Genomic DNA, 21,663 nt, shown 5'->3' on the forward strand with positions numbered 1-21,663 from the left:
ATTTCTTCTTCCTTTTTAGCCTCCCATTTTTGCTTTGGTGATTTAAAAGTAAAGGTTAGCAAAACTAAAGTCAATGAGAGTTAAGGTGAATGTATTACACAGAAAAATGGCTTCCAAAGATGTCTGTGCTCTAGTCTCTGGAACCTGAGAAGATGTTACTTTACATAGCAAAAGGGACTTTGCAAATGTAATTAAGGGCACAGACATTGAGATGGAAGAATTATTATGAATTATTTGAGTGAGCCCAATCTAATCACATGAGTCCTTAAAAACAGAAAAGCTTTCCTAGATGAGGTCAGAAAAAGGCTCAGAGTGATGCTACACTAATGGCTTTGAAAATGATGGCTGTGAAAATGAAGGAAGGGAACATGAGGCAAAGAATGCAGTTGGCCTCTAGGAGCTGGAAAAGGTAAGGAAAATGAGTTTCTATAAAGCAAGGCAGCCACGCTGACACCTTGATTTTAGCCCAATGCAACCTGTTGCAGACTTCTGACCTACAGAACTGCAAAATACTAAATCTGCATTGTTTAAGTCACTAAATTATAGCAGCAGTAGGATATTAATAAACTAGCTGTGATATTGTGTGCCTTAACAAAACCAATCAAAACAAGAGAGAGGAAGAGTCCCACACTCCCTCATCCCTACTGCATAGGATGTGATTTGACATATCTAAGCAAAGCAAATGTCCCTTCAAAACATTTGTGGGCCCAACCATGAATTAGCAGGCTACAACCAGCATACAAGAGCCCTGGGAATATTCCAAGGGCTTCATGAAACATTGTGTGCTCTGCCAGGCTCTGTTTTATGCCACATCAAGCCTCCTTCAACTGCATACACTATACTAAATCATAATTAAATGTGAAAACAGGCCCAAGCCTGCATGTTTTCTTTAAACAAACTACCAGGTCAGTTAAACAGAAAATGTATTTTTCCTAAGACATTTTTTGGGTGTAGATGTGTGTATATATTTACATATATTTTTAATAAGAAAAACATTTCCTAAAAAGATTATTTTTCTTTCCAAAGGGCCTTGCTCAGAATGGCTGTGATGAGAAGGGGGAGATGGAAAATTTTCACATGTATCTCATTTATATATGACATTACTTTTAACTAAAGGCATTTTCTTTTCTGAAATTAAGCATACAGTGGGTGTTTTATGTATGATATTGGATAGAACACTCTTCTTTCTCAGAATTGTATAAACAAGATTTACATCCTGGGCCCTCATTTTAAACAGAAGCATACAGGTACCAGTATAACAAAACATGCTCTATAAGCTGGTTAAATTGAGTCTTCAAAACATATATAAAATGTTTATTGACACAATTTTTTTGTTTCACTCCACAATAAAAGGAATCAAATTTGGCTTTCTCTGTTGGTTTTTAATATTTTGTAGCTATATATTACTTCATCTCAGTAATTCTCAAAGTATGGTCCAAGGACACCTGGGGTCCTAAGCTTTTTTAAGGGATCTAAGAAGTATTACCTTTTCCAGTGACATATCCTCATGAAGCCAGATTTTCTGCATTTACTTCAGTCTAAACAAAATATCCCAACAGACTAAATGCAGAAGCATATACATGAACCCAGTTCTGCAGTTTAGACAAGCATTAAAGAAATTGCAAAAATGTAAAACAATGACACTCTTATCACTATTTTTTAAATTTTGGATAATATAGATGCTGTCTTAAAGATTTTATTATATTTCAATATGTAATGGTTTATTAACGTCATTTTAAAATGAGTTAATATGAAATGATATTAATGTCACAGTGTTAACTTCTAATACGATAACTATTTCTAGGTAGAATCCACAAAAGCAAACGTTGTTTGGGGTCCTCAATCACTGTTAAGAGTGTAAACAAATTCTGAGGCCAGAAAGTTTGAAAACAACAGCTTAACCTCAACAATCTTCCCAACTCTCTGGGAAGACTTTACATTACTTTAAATGTAAACAAATTAAACATTCCAATCAGAAGACATAGGGTAGCTGAATGGATAACAGAAAACAAGACCTATACCTGTACTATATACAAGAGACTCATTTCAGATCAAAAGACACACACAGACTGAAACTGAAGGGATAGAAAAGGTATTTCATGTGAATGGAAATGAGAATAAAGCTGGGGTAGCAATATACATGAGGTCTGACAATTAAGTTCACAAACTTGTTGCAACAATGTTGCTAACATTGTTTATTCATTGAGGGATTATTCATTGTGAATTTGTACCAACTGGACAAACAGTTAACCAAGTTTACTATTTGAAAGTACTGAAAAGGCTGCGTGAAAAAGTTAGATGAAACAACCTAAACTTTTCACTGACAATTCATGGCTCTTGCATCATGACAATGCACCAGCTCACACAGCACTGTCTATGATGGAGTTTTTAGTCAGTAAACAAATAACTGTATTGGAACACCCTCCCTACTCACCTGATCGGGCCCCCACTGACTTTTTTCTTTACCCGAAGATAAAGGAAATATTGAAAGGAATACATTTTGATGACATTCAGGACATCAAGGGTAATACGATGACAGTTCTGATGGCCATTCCAGAAAAAGGACTAGGTGCTGGCATCAGTGCATAGCTTCCCAAGGGGAGTATTTCAAATGTGACCATCATGATATTCAACAATGAGGTATGTAGCACTTTTTCTAGGATGAGTTCATGAACCTAATTGTCAGACCTCATATATCAGACAAAATGCACTCTTAAAAAAAGGCTATGATAGGAGACAAGAAGGAGATTACATAATGATAAAGGGATCAATCCAACAAGAGGATATAAACCTTGTAAACATTTATGCACCCAACATAGTAGCACAGAAATACATAAGCAAATATTAACCAACATAATGGGAGAGATTGACAGTAATACAGTCATAATAGGGGACTCCAACACCCCATTGATACCAATGGACATTTCTTCCAAACAAAATCAGCAGGGAAATGGCAGCCTTAAATGACACACTACACTAGATGGATTTAATTAATATTTTTAGAGCATTTTACTCCAAAGCAGCAGAATATATATTCTTTTCAAGTGCACATGGAACATTTTCCAAGATAGACCACATGTGAGGACACAAAACAAGTCTCAATAAATGTAAGAAGATTAAAATCATATGAGGCATCATCTCTGGCCACAATGGTATGAAACTAGAGATCAATCACAAGAAAAAAAACTGAAAAACACACAGACACATGGAGACTAAATAACATGCTAGTAAATAATGAATCGGTCGACAATGATATCAAGGAAGGAATCAAAAAATACCTTGAGACAAATGAAAATGAAAACACAGTGACCCCCAAATCTATGGGACACAGGGAAAGCAGTCATAAGAGGGAAATTCATAGCAATATAGGCCTACATTAAGAAATAAGGAAAACCTCATATAAACAATCTAACATTATACTTAAAAGAACTAGAAAAAGAACAGCACTCAAAGCCCAAAGTAAGTAGAAGGAAGAAAATAATAAAGATCAGAGCAGAAATTAGAGAAATAGGGTCTAAAAAAATCAATACAAAAGATCAATGAACAAAATTGATAAGCCTTTTAACCAGATTTATCAAGAAGAAAAGAGGACCCAAATAAATACAATCTGAAAGTGAAAGAACGTAAGTGACAACTGACACCACAGAAATACAAAAGGATTATAAGACAATATTATGGGGTTGTCTGCACGGCAGTGTGCCCATCGTGGGGGCGGTGAAGCCGCCCAGCCCTGTAGGTCAGCACACCCTCAGGCTCCTACCGTGCCTGGGCGGAGGCTGCTGGCAACCCCTGTGGTTTGCAGACTGGGGAGTTGTTGATTATTGCACCGAGAGAGACAAGGGTACACAGTTTGAACTCCTCTTTAAGAAGCAGACTTTATGGAGTTTAGACTCCATAAAGTGACCTCTTCCACTCCTTTGGACCTCTCATGGAAGTGAAGAGCAAGACGATTGACATTAGATTAGTTATTAACATTATTGTGCCGCTTGCTAGCTGAAAGAACTGAAGCATTTGTGCAATTCATGCAGAACTTCAGGGATGTATGCATTCATAAGGACAAGAGGATTCGTCTTACAGTGGTGTATTTTGGCCAAGAAGGACTGTCTAAAGTCAAGTCCATCCTAGAATCTGTCACAAGTGAGTCTAATTTTCACAATTACACCTTGATCTCATTGAATGAAGAATTTAACTGCGGACGAGGACTAAATGGGAGTGTGTGAGCTTGGGACAATGGAGAGGTCTTGATGTTTTTCTGTGATGTTGATATATATTTCTCAGATGAGTTCCTTAACAGCTGCCAGTTAAATGCTGAGCCACGTGAAAAGGTGTCTTACCCTGTGGTGTTCAGTCTTTACAACCCTGCCATTGTTTATGCCAGTCAGGATGTGCCCCTCCTGTGGAGCAGCAACTGGTTCACAAAAAGGATTCTGGCTTTTGGCGAGATTTTGGCTTTGGAATGACTTCTGAGTATCAATCATATTTGCTGACCGTTGGTGGATTTGACATGGAAGTGAAAGACTGGGGTGGAGAAGACGTCCACCTTTTCCAAAAACACCTGCAAGGCGACCTGATTGTGATCCGGAGCCGTGTCCCTGGCCTTTTCCACCTCTGGCACGAGAAGCGCTGTGCCCACAAGCTGACACCGGAGCAGCACCGCATGTGCATACAGTCCAAGGCCATGAGCAAGGCCTCTCACTCGCACCCGGGGACGCCGGTCTTCCGGGAGGAGACAGAGGCCCATCTCCGCAAGCAGGCGTACAGGACAGACAGCGCCGCTGGGGGCTGATACCGCCGTGATACCTGGCCTGACACAACCAGCCCTACGTATTTAGCCTTAATCCCAGTTCCAGACACAGTGCCTGCCTCCTTCAGAGAAGTCACGCTGACCTTTTGTGTTCTTTCTGACTGGGTTTTGGCGGGGCCTCCTGTAGGGAGTGATTCCGAACAAAGAGGGTAGCATGGGTTTATGCTTTTGCTTTGTAGCATCTCTTTGTAGCATGGATCCCTATGTATTTATTATCATTTTTCCTGGTATGTTAATATATGCCACATCTGTATTTGCATTGTTATAATACTTGGAGAATTTCACTGAAGGGAGAAAAAACAAAATTTAATGAGGTATACCACAAAATCACATTGATTTAAGAAAAGGGGAGGAGGGAGATAGTATAAATGGAAATCTGAATTACAGAATATTTTAGAGATATATATTAGTTTCAGATAGAATGGTTTTAATTGAGGTATAAATTATATTAATGAAATAAGATGAACACGAAATTATATTCAGATAGGACTATACTATATTATTTTTCACACATGGATCTTTTACCATAGGATCAATTGCTAGATCCAGAAATTGGTGATATGGTAAAAAAGAATGCATAGATTTTTGAACCTTTGGATTTTAAAAAGGACCTCTGTGTATAAACCCCTGAAAATTCACAGAAGAAAAAGCATTACTCTTTTGGCTCAGTAAATCATATCACCTGAAATACAAATGCCAAATCTCTCAGTGCTACCTGAATTCAATTTTACAATAACTCTTACTAATTATTATTACAAGTTTCTTAAATTGGGGTAGCACTTAGGCTTTTTTTAAAGATGTGTAAAATGTTCTCTGCAAAATTATTCAGGTCATTGTCGCCTTTTATTATATATACAAGTATTTATTAAGAAGATCAGTGAATTACAGTATTTAAAGTGAGGTAACCTAATTATTTTTAAAGGAAAGTTGCAGCTTATTTTTTGACAGTATTAAAGGGTTGTGCCTTTTCTCCTGTTTTTTTTGCTTGTTTGTTTGTTTTTTGTTTTGTTTTTTAACTATCATAGCTTTTAGTTTAAAGATGGAAGCTAAGCAATGGAAACATTAATACGTATTTGACATTAAACAGTACCAATAAAGTATTTTATTACCAAAAGTTTAAAAAAGAAAAAGAAAATATTATGAACTTTATGTGCCAACAAATTGGACAACCTGGATGAAATAGATAAATTCCTAGAAATATACAGTCTTCCAAGACTGAGTTAAAAAAAAACAGAAATTCTGAACTGACCAATTACTACTAACGAAATTGAATCAATAATCAACAAGCTCCCAACAAAATACGTCCTACACCAAATGGCTTCACAGATGAATTTTACAAAACATTCAAAGAAGAATTAATACCTATCCTTTCCAAAAAATTCAAGAGAAGGGTCCTAAGCTTATTTTATTATGCCAACATTACAGTGATTCAAAACCAGACAGATATTACATAAAAAGATAATTTTAGGCCAGTATCTCTGATGAACAGAGATGCAAAAATCATCAACAAAATATTAGCAAACTGAATTCAGCAATACATCAAAAAGATCATACACCATGATCAAGTGGGATTTATTCCTAGGGTGCAAGTTGATTCAATATCCAAAAATCGATTAACATGATGCACCACATTAACAAAATAAAAGATAAAAATTATAAAATTATATCAATAGATGCAGAAACAGTGTTTGACAAAATCCAGCATCCATTTATGATAAAAACTCTCAGTAATATGGGAATAGAAGGAATATACCTCCACATAATAAAAGCCATATTTGCCAGTGATACATCTGATAAAGAGTTAATATCTAAAATTTATGAAAAACCCATACAACTCAACACCAAAACAACAACCAACCCAATTAAAAATTGGGCAGAGGACATGAAGAGATAATTCTCTAAAGAGGACATACAGATGGCCTAGAGACATATGAAAAAATGCACAACATCACTAATCATTAGAGAAATGCAAATAAAAACCACAATGAGATACCACCTCATTCCAGTCCGAATGGATATAATGAATAAATCAACAAACAACAAGTGCTAGTGAGGATGTAGCGGAAAAGGAACTCTCATGCACTGTTGGTGGGATTGCAGATTGGTGCAGCCACTATGGAAAACAGTATGGAAGTATCTCAAAAAAATGAAAATGGAACTACTTTATGACCCAGCAATTCCACTCTTGGGTACTTATCCAGAGAAATCCAAAACACTAATTCGAAAAACATATGCACCCCTATGTTTATTGCAGCACTATTCACAATAGTTAAGACATGGAAACAACTGAAATGCTCATCAGGAGATGACTGGATAAAGAAACTGTGGTATATTTATAGACTGGAGTATTACTTGACCATAAAGAAGAAAGAAAGCTTACCATTTGCAAAAATATAGATGGACCTAGAGAACATTATGCTAAGTGAAATAAGTCAGACAGAGAAACACAAATACCATATGATCTCACTTACATGTGTAATCTAAAGAAAAGAATAAACGAACAAACAAACTGGAAAAAAATCTGATGGTTTCTAAATGAGAGAGAGTGGGGATGGGGGAGAAAGTAAAGGGATTACAAAGTACAAATTAATAGTCACAATATTGCCAGGGAGATAATAAAGACAGTTTGGGGAATATAATCAATAATGTAAAGATTTTGTAGGGTGTCAGATGGGCACTTGTCTTATTAGGGAGACCACTTCATGGACTGCGTAGATGCCTGACCACTGCGTTGTACACCTGAAGCTGAATAATATTAAATGTCAAATATATATATGTATGTGTATATACATATATATATATATATATATATATATATATATATATATATGTATATATAAATATATATATAGTCACGGGATGTGGAGTACAACATAGGGAATATAGTCAGTGGAATTGTAATACTTATATACAATGTCAGAGGGATAGTAGACTGGGGGGCTATCACTTTGGGAGGGGTGTAAATGTCTATTACATTGTTTTATACACCTGAAACAAATAAAAAATAAAACAGTATGAAGAGAAAAAAAAACTATATATATATATATATATATATATATATATATATATGCACACATACATGTATATGCAGAGGACCTGAATAGACTTTTCTCCAGAGAGGACATACAGATGGGCAATAGACACATGAAAAGATGCTCATCATCACTAATCATCAGAGAAATGCACATTAAAACACAATGAGATATCACCTCACACCTGTCAGAATGGCCATCATCAATAAATCAACAAATAACAAGTGTTGGCAAGGATGCAGAGAAAACGGAACCTTCATGCAGTGTTGGTGCAATTGCAAATTGGTGCAGCCACTGTGGAAAATTATTTGGAGGTACCTGAAAAAATTAAAAATAGAACTATCTTATGGCTCATCAATTCCACTTCTGGGTATTTATTCAAAGAAATCCAAAACACAAATTTGAAAAGATGTATGCACCCCTATGTTCATTGCAACACTATTTTTAATAGCCAAGATATGGAAGCAACCCAAATACCCATCAACAGATGATTGCATAAAGAAGATGTTGTACATATATACAATGGAATATTACTCAGCCATAAAAAAGTGAAATCTTACCATCTGCAACAACATGGATGGATCTAAAGAGCATTACGCCAAGTGATATAAGACAGACTGAGAAAGACGAATACCATATTATCTCATTTACATGTGGAATCTAAAGAACAAAATAAATGAACAAACAAAACATAAACAGACTCATAGATACAGAGAACAAACTGATGGCTGCCAGAGGAAGTGTTGTGGGAAGCTGGGTGAAAAAAGTGAGGGGATTAAGAAATACAAATCCGTAGTTACAAAATAGTCCCAGGGATGTAAAATACAACATAGTGACTATAGTCAATAATGTCGCAACAACTATGTATAGTGCCAGGTGGGTACTAGACTAATAGGGGGATCAATGCATAAATGATATGTGTCTAACCACTATGCCATACATCTGAAACTAATATAAAATAATATTGAATGTCAACTGTAATTGAAAAAATAAATAAATAAATAAATAATTAAAAAAAAATAAAAATAAAAACTTGGAAACTACTGATTTGTTCTCAATAGATAAAGTGGTGACCAAAATTCTCAAATGCTCTTAAAAGACTTTTAGTATGAGGACTTTGATATAAAAAAATAAACAACTATTTTAATGAAGCAAACAAAAATCACAGTAGATTTTTGAAGATTCCAAAAGAGTAGTTTTGTATAAAATGTCAAATGTGTAAAATGTCTGTTTTCTTTGTGCTCCATTTTATCTCTTTGAAGAAAATGTTCCGTATGAAAGGGTCATTTCTTTGTGTGGACTTTCTGATTTTGCATAGCTAATTTTCCTTATTTCCCAGTTTGCTTTGGATAGTTCAATAACATATCCACTCACTCCCCTTGGGGAAAAGGAGGCTGCTACGTGTCACTGCATTCACATATAAATTTCAAACTGTCTTAATTATCCTTAGAAATTGAAGTAAATGCTTATAACTTTTAAAAATGGCATTTTTATTTACTCTTCCTCACTTTTATAATCTAGTGCTAATCCACATTGCCTTTTTTATCACCCAGTACTTCATCGCACATGCTCTTTGATCCCAACCAGTTCACTGTCTTCATAGACTTCATTAATTCCATTAACCATTCATAAGCTCTGGCCCTTGTCCTCTAAAAATTAGGGTCTGGTTGAAGGAAATAAACACTGTCCCAAATAACTGACATGCAAAGAAAATGATAAAAATGTCTCAAAAAAAAAAAAAAAAACATGCAAAGAATGTGCTTGTGGTAAAGACGGACAACTATCCATACCATATCCATGCTTCTCTTCTTCTTAATCTCTTAATTCCAGAATGTTATTCTGGCCCAAAATGTTCTTAGCTGTCGTTGTAGCTATGTGAGCCTTTTTACTAAGTTGACTTGCAGCTGATGTGGCCTTAAAACTCTCTGATTAATGAAATAAAAGCCAAAGTTTAGTTGAATTTTTTGGCAACCTCTTTATGGGGGCCCATCACTTTTTTGGTGTGTTTCCTGCTGCCTAAAACTTGAACAAGATGGTCAGAGCACCAGCAATCACCTTGGATGATGAGATAATCCAAAACGGAAAGTAGGAAGAGGCAGAAAAATAAAAGGAGTCTGAATCTTTGATGATTTTGACATCATAAAAAATAAACACCTATACTGCTCAGGTTATTAAGTGGTGGCAGGGGGTTCTGTTATATAAAGTAAACCTGATCCTAAATGCTATGATACTCTTGGAAATTCAAAGTCTAGAAAAAAAGCAATACTTCTATACTGGATGTGTTTAGTAACATTTAAGGTAAACCTTAAAGACTGAACCAAATTTTATCACGTGCTCAATGTCAGAGAAATCCATATAAGAGAGGATTTCAAAGAAGTTGTATGCACAATATATCAAATTTAATAAAAAAGACTCCTTCCTAAACATTTGTGCACCCCTCCTCAATTAAAAGGCCGTTATTCTTCACATCTCATTCTCCCTGTGACCTAGTTCAAAATCACCTTCCTCACAACTGCCTTCCCACTGGATTCTCAGTAGTAGCTCCTATGGAGCCAAAAGCCCACTCACTCATATGCAATCCTGCATCATTTGTTATTCAAAGATTTTGGTTTTTTTCATGTCTTATCCCACAATGTAGATAATAGGCTTTCTGATGTCAGACAGTGATCTTTAAATCCCCATCTTCATAGTCTTTGCACATCCTACAAGCTCAATCATGAAAATGCATAATTTTCAACCCTCCTCAAAATGTCTTTATGAGCAATCAGCCTGGCTTGCATGCTGAGCATTTAAGTAGAAAATAAATACATAAATAGCAATTCTATAGTGTCTGATAGCTTACAAAGTGTTTCATACCCATTGTTTTACAGCAACTTTGTGAGTTTGGTATCATCCATGCACCTTTCTGTTTAAGAAAATATAAAGTTGAACCTGATCCGTTGTGCCAGGCTTAAGTAGTACTAAGCATGTAAATAATTACAGTACAATGGAGAAGTATTCATATATTAATATTAGGTTGGTGCACCAACCTAACAGAAACCAGAGTAAGGTCCCAGGAGAGCTTAAAGGACTGAGAATAGAGCAGCTTTCTGTTGGTGCAGGCCTGAGAGCTCCAAAGACAGAATGATAGGTGAGTGGAGTTGTAAAGGATAAAAGATACCTGGAAGTTCGGAAGAAAGGGCATTACAGATGAACCGAACATCATTTGTAAATACATTGAGCTGACACAGCATGGCCCATTTGAGGAAAAGCAAGTCATTGGGCGTAGCCAAAAGGCAGAGGCAGTATGGAGAGTTTAAAGTGAGACTGGAGAATTAGCCAGAGGCTGGAGAGAAAAGACAGACACTGTGTTCTTACCAGCTCTATCATTTCTGTTTTACCAGAAGGTAAAGAAAAGTTGCAAATGGATTTTAAGCAAGGGAGCTCTGTGGTCAGATTTACAATTTGGAACGTTAATTCTGAATTCAGTGTCACAACTTATACAAGTAAACAACAGTAAAATTTTCACAAGACGTTATGACACATACGAGAGCAAAGTAGTGTTGAGTGTCCAAGCACTGAGGCACATAATTCTGCAGCTGATTTTGTATATTAAAAAATTTTACTGAGGTGCTAGCAGTACAATGAAATGCAGCTACATAAATATGATTTTTCAGGATTTCAAAACAACTGTATCCCTGCCTCTCAGAGAGAGAGAGAGAGAGAGAGAGAGAGATAGAGAGAGAGAGAGAGAGAGAGAGAGAGACTATGATTCACGAAATGGCAGTATCTGTTAACAAATCATATATATTTGCTCCTTTTTCATATTTTAGGTTGACTTGTTTATTTGTCTTTATGCCCCTCCATTAAAACTGAGAATCAATTATTTAAACTATTACAAGCTGACTAAAAAGAAATAATTGTATTTTTCTTTCTCAATTGCTCTTTCTTATTTCTTCTTTAAAAAATATAAAAACTGCACTTGTATCAATTTCAAAGGTCAATAATACTTTAGTAGCAGCAACATTAATCAAATAGTGAAAAGTATCTTACTTTTTTTATCCAGAAGTATTCAAAGGTATTTTATGTCCTTTCACCCATAAAAATAGCTTAGTGCACCATGAGAATTTATTCAAGACTGGATAAAATGAATTAACTGTCTAAATGAACCAGGCAAGTTAGAGCTACTTCCTTTGCCAACAACTGTATCTATGCTAACATGTTAATGTACTTTTTGGGAAAATGCCAAAGATGATACTATGGACCTTATTTCTTCTTTCTGCCCATATGTTTAAAAAACAACAACAAAAAAAAGTTACACTCTAAACATGTTGAATAAGTCTCTTTGCCTCAGGGGAGTGGAGATGAGTTTGTCATCTGGTATGATACTGTAGGTTTTTGAGGAACTGAAAATGAATTTTACCTCTACTATTAGCCAATTGTGAGATTGGGTAAGTTGCTTGACCTCACATAACCTGTCTGTTTGTTTTTTTAACAGTAAAATGAGGATAATATATTTTAAGGATTAAATAATATATTCTATATTAAGTTTAGCAGTGCCTTGGAGACAATAAGTGTTCAATGTAAAGTACTATTACTATTATAATATTTCTATTATTAGAAATATTTTACTTGTTTTTCTTCTGCCTACTGGGTAATCAGGCCTTCCTTGCTGGGGAGAAATTCCACTTACCACAAAACTCCTGTCAATCCATCATTTTATTTTTCAAAATTATTTTTTAAGGACAAACTATGTCATACTGGTTAAGAAATCTACTACCCTAAAATCTCATCCTTGGTTTTTGTGCGGATTTATAACTTTAAGCTCCACAACCAGTTTAAGGTGATCTTAGATGGTTACTATCCACTGAAGTATAATCAAATGATCTCAGGGTGGCCGGGTGGCTCAGTTGGTTAGAATGCAAGCTCTGAACAATAGGGTTGCGGGTTTGATTCCCACATGAGCCAGTGAGCTGCACCCTCCACAAGTAGATTGAAGACAAAAAGCTTCCGCTGAGCTTCTGGAGGGGTGGCTGGATGGCTCAGTTGGTTAGAGTGCAAGCTCTCAACAACAAGGTTGCTGGTTCAATCCCACCCAGTGGGATGGTGGGTTGTGTCCCCGGCAACTGGCGACTGGACTTGGAGCTGAGCTGCGCCCTCCACAACTAGATTGAAGGACACTGACTTGGAACTGATGGGTCGTGGAGAAACACACTGTTCCCCAATATGCCCCAATAAAATATTTTTTTTAAAAAATGATCTCACAAAAGATATCTAGACCCTAAGCTTTGAGGAATTTCAAAAATGATTTTTTCAAAATCAATGAGGTCAAAGATAGCCAAACACACACAGAAAACAATAAATAAATTGTGAGTAAAAACCAGAAGTATAAAAGTAGACTTTACATATTTATATTATCACAGATTACAGCATGACTATGCTTGCTGTGCATAAAAAAAATATTCAACAAACTCACAAGTATCGGCACATCATAGGAAACTAGAAAAATGGACAAAGCAGACTTGAAAAATAACCAAATGCAATTTGAAGAAAAAAATTACAAAAATATAATACAATAAAAATATAAAATACAAAATAATTACTAAAATTCAATACAATTAAATAAAGTATAAAAATCAAATATGAAAATTTTAAAATGTGCTCAGTGGACATGTTTGGAAGCAAACCAGGAACAGCAATAATCTGAAAGATAGGTCAAGAGAAAATATCCAGAGAGCTGCAAGTAGATATAAAAATATTAGAAAATAAAACAGAATGTAAAAGACAAGAAGATTTTAGTGAAAAATTCCAGAAGGAATTGATAATATTTCTAAATTTGTATGTACCTAATTACATAGCCTCAAAAAACAAACAAACAAACAAACAAACAAAAACCACATATTGATGGAACCTAAAAAAGGACAAATCCATACAATAGTGGGAGATTGTGATATACCTCTTTTAATGTTTGGTAGAATAAACAGAAAAATAAGTAAGGAAATAAATTATTTTAAAATATAATTAATGAAATTGACCTATGGACATGATACCCTACAATTGTAGAATACATATATTTTCAAGCACACATTGGACATTCACAAAATTGACTATATACTTGCCATAAAGTCCATGTCAACAATATCAAAGGATTGGAATTACAAAGAAAATTAGAAAGGGACACAAAATAACTTCTGAGTTTTGGAGTTTTATAGCTTACCCTGAATAGTAGTAACATGAACAACCATTTTATAATTTGTTAAGCTATATAGCCAAGTTTTATGTACTTTTTAAATATGTGATTCCTATTTCACAATATTCTGTGAACTTTGATAATTGATTTTACTTTTCAATTACAGTCTCTTTGTCAATTTTTTGGAAGAGTTTGAGGAGGATAATTATTAAATCATCATTGAATGTTTAATAGAATTCACTAGTGAAGCCATCTGGTCCTGAATTTTTGCTTTTGTGGAGGTCTTGGATGATTGTTTCAATTTCCATACTGTTGAATGGTCTGTTTAGATTTTTCCATTTCTTCGTGATTCAACCTACGAAGGATATATGTTTCTCAGAACTTGTCCATTTCTTCTAGGTTATTGAATTTGATGGCATATAGTCCTTCATAGTATTCTCATATGATTCTTTGCATTTCTGTGGTATCCATGGTAACTTCTCTTCTTTCATTTCTGATTTTTAGTTGTGTCTTTTCTCTTTTTACCTTAGTGAGTCTAGCCAAGAGTTTGCCAATTGTATTAATCTTTTCAAAGAACCAGCTCTTTGTTGTGTTAATTTTTTCTATTCTCTTTTTGTTCTCTATTTTTATTTAGTGCTACTCTAATTTTTATTATTTCCTTTGTTCTGACTTTAGGCTTCATTTATTCTTCTTTTTCTAATTCCTTAAGATATAATGTAAGGTTGTTTATTTGGCATTTTTATTGTTTCTTTAGAGAGACCTGCAATGATATAAATTTCTCTCTTCGTACTTCTTTCACTTCATCCCAATAATTCTGGTATGACATATTTTCATTCTCATTTGTTTCTATGCATCTTTTGATTTCTACTCTTATTTCTTCTTTGACCCAGTGGTTCTTTAATAGTATGTTTTTTAATCTCCACTTATTTGTGGTTTTTCCTACTTTCTTTTTGCAGTTGATACCTAATTTCAAAGCCTTGTGGTCAGAGCATATGCTTGGTATGATTTCAATCTTCTTAAATTAGCTGAAGCTAGTTTTGTGCTTCAATATATAATCTATCCTTGAGAATGTTCCATGTACACTAGAAAAGAATATATAGTCTGGTGTTCTAGGATGAAGTTCTCTGTAAATATCAATTATGTCAATTTGTTCTAATGTGTCATTTAAGGCAGATACTTCACTGATTTTGTTTTGATGATCTATTCATAGTTGTCAATGGTGTATTTAGGTCCTCTACTATAATTGTGTTTTTTTCAATTTCTTTCGTTAGTTCTGTTAGTAGTTGCTTTGTATATTTTGGTGCTCCCGGATTGGGGACATAGATATTGATAAGTGTTATGTCTTCTGGTTGTACTGTCCCCTTTATCGTTATGAAATGTCTATATTTGACTCTTGTTATCTTTTTTATCCTGAAGTCTGTTTTGTCAGTATGTACACACCCACTTTTCGCTGGATGCCATATGAATGGAGTATCGTTTTCCACCCTTTCACTCTGAGTTTATATTTGTCCTTGTAGCTGAGATGTGTCTCCTGGAGGCAGCGTATGGTTGGGTTTTGTTTTCTAATCCAATCTGCCATTTTGTTCCTTTTTATTGGTGAGTTCAGTCTATTTATATTTAGGATGATTATTGATATATGAGGATTTCCTATAGCCATTTCATCTTTTGTTTTCTGGTAGCTCAGTGTTTTCATTGTTTCTTTACCTTTTTGTTTCTGTCTGTTATTTTAGTTTGGTGGCATTATATGATTCTTTCTTCTGTTTCATCTTTTTTAACTTATGTGTTTCTGTTTTGGAATTTTTTTTGTTTTTTGAGTTTATGTAAAAGAATTTTTACATAAAGTTTATGTAAAAGAATTTTTTTTTTGAGTGGTACCATTGAGTTTATGTAAAAGAAAGTTTCAGTAGTACTTTTATGTAAAAGAAATATACAGTAGTCCTTTTTCTTCAGCATGCTTATCTCCAGTCTCCTTTGCTAGTTTACTCCTCTCTCCTTTTATGTTTTTGTTGTCACAGATTATCCCTATTTATGCTGTGAGTTCATTTCTGAGTTGCAGTAGCAGATTGTCTCCTTCTTATTATTTTCTATGTATTCTTTTTGTCCCTTACATTTTAGATTATGTTTAAGTGTATAGTACCCTATACTGTATAGGCGTTGCCATTTCCTGCTTCTGTCTGTTAGTAATCTTACTCATGGTTTTGTATCCTGTTGTCTTTTTGTTTCAGGTAAAATAACCGCCAGGTAATTATTTCCTGTAATGCTGGCCTTGTGGTGGAAATTCCCTCAGCTTCTGTATTTTTGGAAAGGACTTTATTCCTTCTTCATATCTAAAGGATAACTTTATTGGATATATTATTCTTGGCTGGTAATTTCTCTCTTTCAATAGTTTGAATATTTGATTCCACTGCCTCCTGGCTTATAGAGTTCCTGCTGAAGAATCTGATGATAACCTAATGGGCTTTCCTTTGTAGGTTACCATCTTCTTTTCCCTTGAGAATTCTTTCTTTATCATTAATTTTGGTTGCTTAATACAATATGCCTTGGAGAAAAAAAAGCCTGTTGGGATTGAGGTAATCAAATGTTCGGTTTCCTTCTTGAATTTGAGAGTTTGTTTTTTCCATAGGTTTGGGAAGTTCTCATCAACTATTTGTTTGAATAGGCTCTCTGTACTATTCTCTCTCTCTCTCTCTCTCTCTCTCTCTCTCTCTCTCTCTCTCTCTCTCTCTCTCTCACTTCTGGTATACTCAATATTCTTATATTACTCTTTCTGATGGAGTCAGATATTTCTTGTAGAATACCTTCATTTCTTTTAACTCTCAAGTCTCTCTCTTCTTCCATCTCTGTCATTTCAAGATTTCTATTTTCAATATCACTAATTCTTTCCTCTATCTTGTCAGCTCTATTTCCTAAACTGGCTATTTCATTCTTCATGTCTTTTATTGAGTTATTCAGCTCCAGAATTTTTATTTGGTTCTTTTTTAAAATTTCAATCTCTTTGGTAAAATATTCTTTTTGTTCATTGACTTTATTTCTGAGTTCATTAAACTGCCGACCTGAGTTTTCTTGCATCTCGAGTTTTTTCAGAACTACAATCTTGAATTCTCTGTCACTTAAGACACATATTTCCACGTCTCTAAAATCATTTTATGGAAAGATTTCATTTTCTTTTTTTTTTTTTTAATAAATTTATTGGGGTGACAATTGTTAGTAAAATTACATAGATTTCAGGTGTACAATTCTGTATTACATCATCTATAAATCCCATTGTGTGTTCATCACCCAGAGTCAGTTCTCCTTCCATAACCCTCATCTCCCACCCCCCACCCCCCACCCCCCTTACCCTCTGGCAACCACTAAACTATTATCTGTGTCTATGAGTTTTTGTTTCTCATTTGTTTGTCTTGTTCTTTTGTTGTTTTTGGTTTATATACCACATATCAGTGAAATCACATGGTTCTCTGCTTTTTCTGTCTGACTTATTTCGCTCAGCATTACACTCTCAAGATCCATCCATGTTGTCACAAATGTTCCTATATCATCTTTTCTTACCACTGAATAGTATTCCATTGTGTATATATACCACAACTTCTTTATCCATTCATCTATCGAAGGACATTTTGGTTGATTCCCATGTCTTGGCCACTGTAAACAAAGTTGCAATGAACATTGGAGCACACGTGTCTTTATCTCTAAATGTTTTCAGATTTTTTGGGTAGATACCCAGGAGAGGGATTGCTGGGTCATATGGCAATTCGATTCGTAATTTTTTGAGGAACCTCCACACTGCCTTCCACAACGGCTGCACCAGTCTGCATTCCCACCAACAGTGTATGAGGGTTCCTTTTTCTCCACAGCCTCTCCAACATTTGTTACTATTTGTCTTGTTGATGATAGCCATTCTGATTGGGGTGAGGTGATAGCTCATTGTGGTTTTAATTTGCATTTCTCTGATGATTAGTGATGTTGAGCATTTTTTCATATGTCTATTTGCCATTTGTATGTCCTCTTTGGAGAAATGTCTCTTCAAGTCCTCTGCCCATTTTTCAATTGGATTGTTTGTTTTTCTGTTGTTGAGTTGCATGAGTTCCTTGTATATTCTGGATACTAGCCCCTTATCGGAGGCACTGTTTGCAAAAATCTTCTCCCATTCAGTTGGTGGCCTCTTTATTTTGTCAATGGTTTCTTTTGCTGTGCAGAAGCTTTTAAGTTTCATATAGTCCCATTCGTTTATTTTAGCTTTTACTTCCATTGCCTTTGGAGTCAAGTTCATAAAATGCTCTTTGAACCCCAGGTCCATAAGTTTAGTACCTATGTTTTCTTCTAGGCAGTTTATTGTGTCAGGTCTTATGCTTAAGTCTTTGATCCATTTTGAATTAACTTTGGTACATGGGGACAAATAGCAGTCCAGTTTCATTCTTTTGCACATGGCTATCCAATTCTCCCAGCACCATTTATTGAAGAGGCTGTCTTTCCTCCATTGTATGTTTTTAGCTTCTTTGTCAAAAATTATCTGTCCATATTTATGTGGTTTTATTTCTGCGTTCTCAATTCTATTCCATTGGTCTATGTGTCTGTTTTTCTGCCAATACCATGCTGTTTTGATTATTGTAGCCCTGTAGTACAAGCCAAAGTCAGGAAGTGTGATACCTCCATTATTGTTCTTTTTTCTTAAGATTGCTTTGGCTATTCGGGGTCTTTTGTGGTTCCAAACAAATCTGATGATTTTTTGTTCTATTTCTTTAAAATATGCCATTGGGATTTTGATGGGGATTGCGTTGAATCTGTATATTGCTTTGGGTAATATGGCCATTTTAACTATGTTGATTCTTCCAATCCATGAGCACGGAATGTCTTTCCATTTCTTTGTGTCTTCTTCAATTTCTTTCAAAAATGTCTTATAGTTTTCAGCATATAAGTCTTTCACATCCTTGGTTAAGTTTATTCCTAGGTATTTTATTCTTTTTGCTGCAAATGCAAAAGGAATTGTTTTTTGTATTTCTTTTTCTGAGATTTCATTGTTAGTATATAGGAAGGCAATGGACTTTTGTGCGTTGATTTTGTAGCCAGCAACTTTACTGTATTCGTTGATTGTTTCTAATAGCTTTTTGGTGGAGTCTTTAGGGTTTTCTATATATAACATCATGTCATCTGCAAAGAGTGATAATTTAACTTCTTCATTCCCAATTTGGATGCCTTTTATTTCTTTCTCTTGCCTGATTGCTCTGGCAAGGACTTCCAACACTATGTTGAAAAGCAGAGGTGATAGGGGACAGCCCTGTCGTGTTCCTGAACGTAGAGCAAAGGGCTTCAGTTTTTCTCCATTAATTATGAGATTAGCAGAGGGCTTGTCATATATGGCCTTTATTATGTTAAGGTATTTTCCTTCTATACCCATTTCATTAAGTGTTTTAAACATAAATGGATGTTGTATCTTGTCAAATGCTTTTTCTGCATCAATTGATATAATCATATGATTTTTGTCCTTTATTTTGTTTATGTGATGTATCACATTGATGGATTTGCGTATGTTGAACCATCCTTTTGCCCCGGGGATGAACCCCACTTGGTCGTGATGAATAATCTTTTAAATGCATTGCTGTATTCGATTTGCTACAATTTTATTTAGGATTTTTGCATCGGTATTCATTAGAGATATTGGTCTGTAGTTTTCTTTTTTGTGCTGTCCTTACCAGGTTTTGGTATCAGGGTAATGTTGGCCTCATAAAATGAGTTAGGGATTACTGTCTCTTCTTCAATTTTTTGGAAGAGTTTGTGCAGAATTGGTATTAGATCCTCTTTGAAGGTTTGGTAGAATTCACTAGTGAAGCCAACTGGTCCTGGACTTTTGCTTTTGGGAAGGTTTTGGATGACTGATTCAATTTCGTTACTGGTGATCGGTCTGTTTAGATTTTCCAGTTCTTCATGGTTCAGCCTTGGAAGGCTATATGTTTCTAAGAACTTGTCCATTTCTTCTAGGTTGTTGAATTTGGTGGCATATAGTCCTTCATAGTATTCTTGGATGATCCTTTGTATTTCTGTGGTGTCCGTGATAACGTCCCCTTTTTCATTTCTGATTTTGTTAATTAGTGTCTTCTCTCTCTTTATCTTAGTAAGTCTAGCCAAGGGTTTGTCAATTTTGTTAATCTTTTCAAAGAACCAGCTCTTTGTCACATTAATTTTTTCTATTGTCTTTTTGTTTTCTATTTCATTTAGTTCTGCTCTAAGTTTTATTTCCTTTCTTCTGCTGACCTTGGGTTTTACTTGTTCTTCTTTTTCTAGTTCTTTAAGGTGTAACATGAGGTTATTTATTTGGGAGTTTTCTTGTTTCTTGAGATAGACCTGTAATGAGATAAATTTCCCTCTTAAAATTGCTTTCGCTGCATCCCAAAAATTTTGGTAGGATGTATTTTCATTGTCATTTGTTTCTATGTATCTTCTGATCTCTCCTCTAATTTCTTCTTTGACCCAGTCCTTCTTTAAAAGTATGTTGTTTAATCTCCATGTATTTGTGTTTTTTTGCGCTTTCTTTTTACAGTTGATATCCAATTTCAAAGCCTTGTGATCAGAGAATATGCATGGTATGATTTCAATCTTCTTAAATTTGTTGAGACTGATTTTATGTCCCAATATATGGTCTATCCTTGAGAATGTTCCATGTACACTAGAAAAGAATGTATAGTCTTATGCTTTAGGATGAAGTGCTCTATAAATGTCAATTATGTCCATTTCATCTAATGTGTCATTTAGGGCTACTATTTCGTTATTTATTTTCTGTTTGGATGATCTATCCATAGCTGTCAATGATGTATTTAAGTCCCCTAGTATAATTGTGTTTTGGTCAATTTCTCCCTTTAGTTCTGTTAGTAGTTGCTTGGTGTATTTCGGTGCTCCCTGATTGGGGGCATAAATATTGATGAAGGGGACTGTACAACAAGAAGACTGTTATGTCTTCTTGTTGTACAGTCCCCTTCACCATTATGAAATGTCCATCTTTGTCTCTTGTTATCTTTTTCATCTTGCAGTCTGTTTCATCTGATATCATTATGGCTACACCTGATTTTCTCTGGGTACCATTTGCTTGGAGTGTCAATTTCCACCGTTTCACTTTGAGTCTATGCTTGTCCTTGTAGCTGAGATGTGTCTCTTGGAGACAGAATATGGTTGGGTTTAGTTTTTTGATCCAATCTGCTACCCTGTGCCTTTTTATTGGTGAGTTCAGTCCATTTACGTTTAGGGTGATTATTGATATGTGAGGATTTCCTGTCATTCTATCTTTAGTTTTCTGGTAAGGCTGTGTCTCCATTGTTTCTTTGCCTTTTTGTTGTTGTCTATTATTTCTGTGTGGTGGTATTCTATGATGTTTCCCTCTGTTTCTTCTTTTATTTCAGTATATATTTCAATTCTGGATTTATTTTGAGTGGTTACCCTTAAGTTTATGTAAAGGAAAGTTTGATATTTAGAGTATTCCATTTTCTTCAGCACGCTTACTTTCTCCATTCCCATATTCCGGTTCAGGCCTTTACTCTCCCCCTTTTTGAGTTTTGGTTGCAACAAATTGTCCCTGTTGATGGTGGTAGAATAGCCTCCTTTAGTATTTCTTATAGTGCAGGTCATGTATTAGAAAATTCCCTCAGCTTCTGTATGTCTGGAAAGGTCTT

At 35.0% G+C, this 21,663-nt stretch overlaps 1 pseudogene; it reads left to right on the forward strand.

The window, feature by feature from the left end:
- Nucleotides 1–326: 326 nt before the first annotated feature.
- On the forward strand, nucleotides 327–4,786 carry LOC141570175 (chondroitin sulfate N-acetylgalactosaminyltransferase 2 pseudogene; annotated as a pseudogene).
- The last annotated feature ends 16,877 nt before the right edge of the window (nucleotides 4,787–21,663 follow it).

The sequence above is a fragment of the Rhinolophus sinicus genome, chromosome 17 (genome assembly GCF_057876585.1).
Source record: "Rhinolophus sinicus isolate RSI-liver-muscle chromosome 17, RSI-T2T, whole genome shotgun sequence".
Lineage (NCBI taxonomy): Eukaryota > Metazoa > Chordata > Mammalia > Chiroptera > Rhinolophidae > Rhinolophus > Rhinolophus sinicus.